The sequence below is a fragment of the Trachypithecus francoisi genome, unplaced genomic scaffold, assembly GCF_009764315.1.
Source record: "Trachypithecus francoisi isolate TF-2019V2 unplaced genomic scaffold, Tfra_2.0 Lachesis_group12, whole genome shotgun sequence".
NCBI classification, from domain to species: domain Eukaryota; kingdom Metazoa; phylum Chordata; class Mammalia; order Primates; family Cercopithecidae; genus Trachypithecus; species Trachypithecus francoisi.
Window position 1 is genome coordinate 16,084,270 of NW_022681457.1, and position 8,009 is coordinate 16,092,278.

The 8,009-nt window shown below is 45.1% G+C and overlaps 1 non-coding gene across 1 annotated transcript; it reads left to right on the forward strand.

Moving 5' to 3' along the window:
• The first annotated feature begins 7,678 nt into the window (after nucleotides 1-7,678).
• Nucleotides 7,679-7,785, forward strand: LOC117094149. Its single transcript, XR_004441457.1, has one exon. It is a non-coding gene; the product is annotated as a U6 spliceosomal RNA (small nuclear RNA).
• Nucleotides 7,786-8,009: the final 224 nt, after the last annotated feature.

The window sequence follows — 8,009 nt, forward strand, 5'->3', positions numbered from 1 at the left end:
ACACCTCTAATCCTAGCACTTTGGGAGGCTGAGGTGGGTGGATCAACTGAGGTCAGGAGTTCGAGACCAGCCTGGCCAACATGGCAAAACCCCATCTCTACTAAAAATACAAAAATTAACTGGGTGTGGTGGTGCATGCTGCCTGTATTCCCAGCTACTCGGGAGGCTGAGGCAGGAGAATCACTTGAACCTGGGAACTGGAGGTTGCAGTGAGCTGAGATCGCCCCACTACACTCCAGCCTGGGTGACAGAGCAAGACTCCATCTCAAAACAAAAACACCTAAATTTATCATAGCAAAGTTGTCCTTTAAAGTTGCCTTTCCGGGGCTGGGTGCCGTGGCTCACACCCATAATCCCAGCACTTTGGGAGGCTGAGGTGGGCAGATCACAAGGTCAGGAGTTCGAAACCAGCCTGGTCAATATGGTGAAACCCTGTCTCTACTAAAAATACAGAAATTAGCCTGGCGTGGTGGCAGGTGCCTGTAATCCCAGCTACTTGGGAGGCTGAGGCAGGAGAATCGCTTGAACCTGGGCGGCGGAGGTTGCAGTAAACCAAGATTGCACCACCGCACTCCAGCATGGGTGACAGAGCAAGATTCCATCTGAAAAAAAAAAAAAAAGTTGACTTTCTGACTGGGCACGGTGGCTCACACCTGTAATCCCAGCACGTTGGGAGGCTGAAGCAGGCAGATCACGAGGTCAGGAGAGTGAGACCATCCTGGCTATCATGGTGAAACCCCCATCTCTACTAACAATACAAAACATTAGCCGGGCGTGGTGGCAGGCGTCTTTAATCCCAGCTACTCTGGAGGCTGAGGCAGGAGAATTGCTTGAACCTGGGAGGCAGAGGTTGCTGTGAGCCGAGATTGCGCCACTGCACTCCAGCCTGGCGACAGAGTGAGACTCCGTCTCAAAATAAAAAATAAATACGTAAAGTTGCCTTTCCTCCCTCTGGACATTTTACAGAGTACTTTGTCCTAAATTATCAGTAGAGCATATCCTGGCGATCCTTAGACCTTCTTGATTGTGTGTTGTTATGAAGAGCTTGATCTTACAGCTCTGATCCACAATTTACTCTACCTCTCTTCAGTTTCCTCTTCACTGAGAGTAATAATTAGCTGGGTGTGGTCGTGGGTGACTATAATCCCAGCTACGGGGCCAGTGGGGGTGGAGGGCTGAGGCAGAAGAATTGCTTGAACCTGGGAGGTGGAGGTTGCAGTGAGCCAAAATCGCATCACTGCACTCCAGCCAGGGTGATAGAGCGAGACACTGTCTCAAAAAAAAAAAAAAAAAAAAAAAACCAAGACGAGAGTAATAATAGCACCTATCCCATGGAATGGTTGTGGGGATTAAATGAGTCGATTAGTGTGAAAGGCTTAAAACAGTACCAGGCATACAGTGTTGATACTAATTTTATCTCCGAAATTTCCTGTAATCCCAGTGCTTTGGGAGACAGAGGCAGGTGGATTGTTTGAGCTCAGGAGTTCAATACCACCCTGGGCAACATGGCAAAACCCTGTCTCTACAAAAATACAAAACTTAGCCAGATAGGTAAATCAAGAAATTTAACATGGACATGATACTTTTATCTAATGCACAATTCACATTCCAATTTCATCAATTGTCCCAATAACGTTCCTTATTGCTGTTTTTTCTTCTGACTTGGAATCCAATTCAGGATCACACGTTGCGTTTATTTATTTATCTTTTCCGAGACACCCTGGTAACTTAACATGTTGCATTTAGGTGTCGTGTAAGAGCTTCCTTTTAGACAGTGAATGTTAAAATAGAATGGTCCCCCAAATTGCTCCAGGAAGACTTGATGCTTGCAAGACATAGCTGGGTTTCTGCACGGGTGGCCAGTTCATGTGGCGCCATCTTGTGGCAAATGTGAATAGAGTTTATAAATCCACTGGGCAGCTGTGAAATTTTTCTGCTCTTGATGACCTAAAAAAAAGATCAGGTGGTGTTAATATTATTTCGGTTTTTCCTAATAACGTGAGAGGATTTTGCTATTTCAAATCTACCTTTGTTTTTTGAGACAGAGTCTGACTGTCTTGCCCAGGCTAGAGTACAGTGGCACGATCTTGGCTCACTGCAAGCTCTGCCTCCCAGGTTCAAGTGATTCTCCTCCCTCAGCCTCCTGATTAGCTGGGATTACCGGTGCCCACCACTACGCCCAGTTAATTTTTGTGTTTTTAGTAGAGATGGGGTTTCGCCACTTTGGCCAGGCTGGTCTCGAACTCCTGACCTCAGGTGATCCGCTGTCCTCGGCCTCCCAAAGTGCTAGGATTACAGGCGTGAACCACTGCGCCTGGCCTAATTTTTTGTATTTTTAGTAGCAGGCTGGTCTCGAACTCCTGGCCTCAAGTGATACGCCTGCCTCAGCTTTCCAAAGTGCTGGGATGACAGGCATGAGCCACTGTGCCTGGCCAACTTGGTAAATAGACAAGTTCAGACCTGGAATAAAAATCAGTCTAATACAGAGATTTAACCTTCCTAATCAAAACCACATTTGGTAAACAAATATTTTTTGATCCCCAAGTCCCAACTATGTGCCTGGTGTAGGGGAGCAAAAAGTGGCTTCCTTCTATCCTTCTAGGTTCTTTGGGCTACATATTAAATTGACATAAGGCAGATTAACAGGAGAAAAAACTCACTTTAATTATGTAAGTATGCACAGGAGCCCCACAATATATGAGATGCAAAGAAGGGCCAGATGATTGAAGCTCATATAGCATACTGAGCTACAGAAAAGAAGAGGAGCTTGCAGCTTCTGGGAGGTGGTGGTGACCTAAATTATGGGAGGGTGCAGGGAGGAAATCTATGGTGAATAAAAGTTGTCTTGTTAAGCAGATTATAAGTCTCTTAGTTAAGAAAAGTTGTCCCAGAAGAGTAGATCTGGGCGTGGTGCCAACCTCCAGTCTCATCTCCTGTGATCTGAGCTCATCTTCCCTGATTGAGAAGATTCCTGGGGAGGGGATTCATGACATTGGAGTTCCTTTTGGAGGATCCATGTTTAGGCAGATAAGGGAAGGTCAGAGAAAGTCCTCTCTGCCCTTGCTGCTCCCTAGGTTCCCTCTGTTTGAAGTAATCGGTATATCAAAGGAGCGTATTTTAGGATGGCATTTCTCGAACTTCTTCATTTCTCCTATCTGAAACTTCTCTAGAAGTTCCACACACTAAAAGTTGAGTTGGTGGTGGATGAGGGAAAAATCAGATTAGTGTTTGAATAGTTTGATACCTGGGACTAGGTCAGTCCGATTAATCAGTTCTGTCTCATTCCAGGAGGTGGTGTGGCAGGGGGGCTCCCATCATGGTCAGTCCTCTGTATGGCACAAGCAAACAGGTATTTAATAAGAGGAAACAAAAGAATAAGGTTAATGTTTGGAGCAGTCTGTAAACTAGTTTCTGCGCCTGGAGGGCAGCCAATTGTGATGATTTCTAGATGTTGGGCTCAAAGCATCTTCAGCTGGAGTAGGAGCAGGCAGTGACAATTTGACACAGATTTTCCTGGTTGCAATTTGCATCAGGGGTTCCAGTGAACTTTTTATTATTTTGTTTTTAGACAGAGTCTCGCTCTGTTGCCCAGGCTGGAGTCAGTGGCACGATCTCAGCTCACTGCAACCTCCACCTCTTTGGTTCAAGCGATTCTCCTGCCTCAGTCTCCTGAGCAGCTGGGACTACAGGCACGCGCCACCACACCTGGCTAATTTTTTTGTATTTTGTATTTCTATTTTTATTTATTTATTTATTTTCAGATGGAGTCTTGCTCTGTCGCCCAGGTTGGAGTGCAGTGGCACAATCTCAGCTCACTGCAAGCTCTGCCTCCTGGGTTCACACCATTCTCCTGCCTCAGCCTCCCGAGTAGCTGGGACTACAGGTGCCTGCCACCATGCCCGACTAATTTTTTGTATTTTTAGTAGAGATGGGGTTTCACCGTGTTAGCCAGGATGGTCTCGATCTCCTGACCTTGTGATCTGCCTGCCTTGGCCTCCCAAAGTTCTGGGATTACAAGTGTGAGCCACTGCGCCTGGCCTTTTTTGTTTTTTTAGATGGAGTTTTGCTCTTGTTGCCCAGGCTGGAGTGCAGTGGCACAATCTTGGCTCACTGCAGCCTCCGCCTCCTGGGTTCAAGTGATTCTCCTACCTTAGCCTCCCAAGTAGCTGGGATTACAGGTGCCCGCCACCCCGCCCATCTAATTTTTGTATGAGATTTCGCCATGTTGCCCAGGCTGGTCTCGAACTCCTGACCTCAGGTGGTCTTCCCACCCCGGCTTCCCAAAATGCTGGGATTACAGGTGTGAACCCAGTGAACTTTCTGATTAGTTTGTATATCGGTAGGTATGAAGGTAGTCTATACCTAAGTGTTTGTGACTGATTTATCTGAAGTTTCTATCAAGTCTTCTAGTTTTAGCTTGCAGGGCTTCAGGAAAGGAAGTCTTAATTTCAGTAACTCCAAGTCAGAAGGGAGAAAAACTGGAAATGTTAGTTTGGAGAGTCATAGCCAGACATTTGAGGAAACTGGAAGAATTCAGGATCCACTCAAGTTTCCAGGTAAGTAACAAACCCTCCAAAACAATGAACTAGAATCTAATAACGGATACACTATAGTTTTCTTCTGAAACATAATTTTTCTCTGTACAGTCACCCCCATTTCTGCTAAACACAATCACAATGAGATCAATTTGTTGCCAGGAGTGGTGGCTCATGCCTGTAATCCCAGCACTTTGGTAGCCGAGGCAGGAGCAGATCGCTTTAGTCCAGGAGACCAGCCTGGGCAATGTGGCAAAACCCCATCTCTACAAAAAATACAAAAAAATCAGACGTGGTGGCACACGAAATACAAAAAAATTAGACGTGTTGGCGCATGCCGGTAGTCCCGACTACTCAGGAGGCTGACCTCAGAAGGATCATCTGAGCCTGGGAGGTGGAGGCTGCAGTGAACGGTGCTCCTACCACTGTACTCCAGCCTGGGTGATAGAGCAGAAGACCCTGTTTCAAGAAAAAAAAAGATCAATTTGTTGCAAAATAAGGTTGGTCTCTTATTAAACTTGGCCTGATTGTTTATGTAAGAGCAGTAAGAATAATGATTGATTGTAAAGGTTCTTTTTTCTTTTTTTTTTGGAGACAGAGTCTTGCTCTGTCGCCTAGGCTGGAGTGCAGTGGTGCATTCTTGGCTCACTGCAACCTCTGTCTCCTGGGTTCAAGCGATTCTCCTGCCTCAGCCTCCTGAGTAGCTGGGATTACAGGGCCCACTACCTGCCCGGCTAATGTTTTGTATTTTTAGTAGAGACGGGGTTTCTCCACGTTGACCAGGCTGTTTTCCAACTCCTGACCTCAAGTGATCCACCTGCCTCGGCCTTCCAAAGTGCTGGGATTACAGGCATGAGCCACTGCGCCTGGCCCAGATTGGACCTTTTTTTTTTCTTTTTTTCCTAGACAGAGTCTTGCTCTGTCACCCAGGCTGGAGTGTAGTAGAGTGATTTCGACTCACTGCAACCTCCGCCTCCCAGGTTCAAGTGATTCTCCTGCCTCAGCCTCCTGAGTAGCTGGGACTACGGGCATGCACCACCATGCCCGGGTAATTTTTGTATTTTTAGTACAGATGGGGTTTCTCTGTGTTGGCCAGGCAAAGCCTCTCAGGCCAGGCGCTGTGGCTTACGCCTTCAATCCCAGCACTTTGGAAGGCAGGCGGATCATGAGGTCAGGAGTTCGAAACCAGCCTGACCAACATGGTGAAACCCCCGTCTCTACGAAAAATACAAACATTAGCCAGGCATGGTGGTGGGTGCCTGTAATCCTAGCTACTTGGGAGGCTGAGGCAGGAGAATCACTTGAACCTGGGAGGTAGAGGTTGCAGAGAGCCAAGATTGCGCCACTGCGCTCCAGCCTGGGCGACAGAGTGAGACTCTGTCTCAAAAATAAATAAATAAATAATAAAAGCCTCTCAAGGTTATGGAGCCAGGTACTTGCCATCAAACTATGCCTATGGCACTATAATTCTGTAGGTATTAAAAAAAAGTTATAATCCATCAGCTCAGTCCCATGTAATTCTTATTGTTCTTGATGTTGAGTTAGCAGGATTTCTTTCTTTTTTTTTTTTTTTTTTTCTGAGACAGAGTCTCACTGTTACTGAGGCTAGAGTGCCTCAGCTCAGTGTAACCTCCACCTCCCGGGTTCAAGTGATTCTTGTGCCTCAGCCTCTGGAGTAGCTGGGATTACAGGTATGCACCACCACATCCAACTAATTTTTGGGTGTGTGTGTGTGTGTGTGTTTTTAGTAGAGACACGGTTTCTCTAGGTTGGCCAGGCTGGTCTCAGACTCCTGGCCTCAAATGATCTGCTTGTCTGGGCCTCCCAAAGTGCTGGTATTACAGGTGTGAGCCACCACACCTAGCCAAGTCAGCAGTTTTCTGAGTCCAGTTTTTCCACTACAGTTCTGGAAATTCTTACCCAGTCCAGTGTTACAATCTTAAGTTTATCAGGACCTTCTATTCCAGACTACTTGTCAGAGTCATCTTGAAGCAATTTGGGGCAATAGCTGATTGCAAATGCTTTTAGAGAAGTAACAAAACACTATCGATGAGCAAGACAGAATGGCCATGGTTTAAAAATCTGATGAGAGTTCATTATATGACCAGCAATTGACAAGGAAACCTGGTTATTTCTGTGGCAAAAATCATGTTAACATAGTAACAAAAAAATAACATTAGATTTCTAGGAATCTCATAATTTTTAGAACATTCATATCAGTAACATATCCAGAAATATAACTAATTTTTTTTTTTGAGATGGTGTCTAGCTGTGTTTGCCCAGGCTGGAGTGCAGTGGCGCGATCTCGGCTCACCGCAACCTCCGCCTCCCAGGTTCAAGTGATTCTCCTGCCTCAGGCTCCCAAGTAGCTGGGATTACAGGTGCCCGCCACCACGCCCAGCTAATTTTTGTATTTTTAGTAGAGATGGTGTTTCACCGTGTTGGCTAGGCTGGTCTCAAACTCCTGACTTGATGATCCATCCGCCTCGCCCTCCCCAAATGCTGGGATTACAAGCATGAGCCATCGCACTTGGCCATAAACTTATTTAAAAAAATGGTTTTTTATCACCCTCATCACCTCCTACCCTGGGTTCATAAATATAACTTAACGTTTAGTATCAGTTGTTATTTGACGATGTTTCCCATTTAATTTAACATTTCAAATAAGCCTAATTTGTTTAATGTCTCTCTCTTTTTTGAGATGGAGTTTCGCTCTGTCACCCAGGCTGGGATGCAATGGTGTGATCTCGGCTCTCTGCAACCTCCACCCCCCGGGTTCAAGTGATTCTCCTGCCTCAGCCTCCCGAGTAGCTGGGATTATAGGCTCCTGCCACCATGCCTGACTAATTTTTTTTATTTTTTATTTTTAGTAGAGACGGGGTTTTGCCATGTTGGCCAGGCTGGTCTTCAACTCCTGACTTCATGATCCACCTGCCTCGACCTCCCAAAGTGCTGGGATTACAGGCATGAGCCACTGTGCCTGGCTAATGTCTCTCTTTTTCAAGGTGAGAAACGCATCTTTTGAGCTTTCCAGGGCTCAACTGGCAAATTCCAAAGTTAATTCAAGGTCAAAAGACTGAATTTAGAATTTGATTTTAGGAAGTTTGTAAAAAATGTAAAAAAAGTCTTAAAACACTTGATTAGTGCTTGCTTTGGCAGCACACATACTAAAGTTGGAACAATACAGAGAAGATTAGCATGGCCCCTGTGCAAGGATAACTCGCAAATTCATTAGCCCTTCCATATTTTTTGAAATTAAGAAAAGAAGAAAGGAAAACATTTGATTACGTAGGATCTCAGGTAACTATTAATTTAGGTCACTAATAATTAGTCTGGTTACCAGAGTAATTATTGAATGATATAGTGATCTGAGATCCTATTTATCAACTGTTCATTTTATAATCATTTAATATTTTATTTAAATATGTAATGAGCATTTAATATTTATTAATATTCATTTCATAATCACCAGGG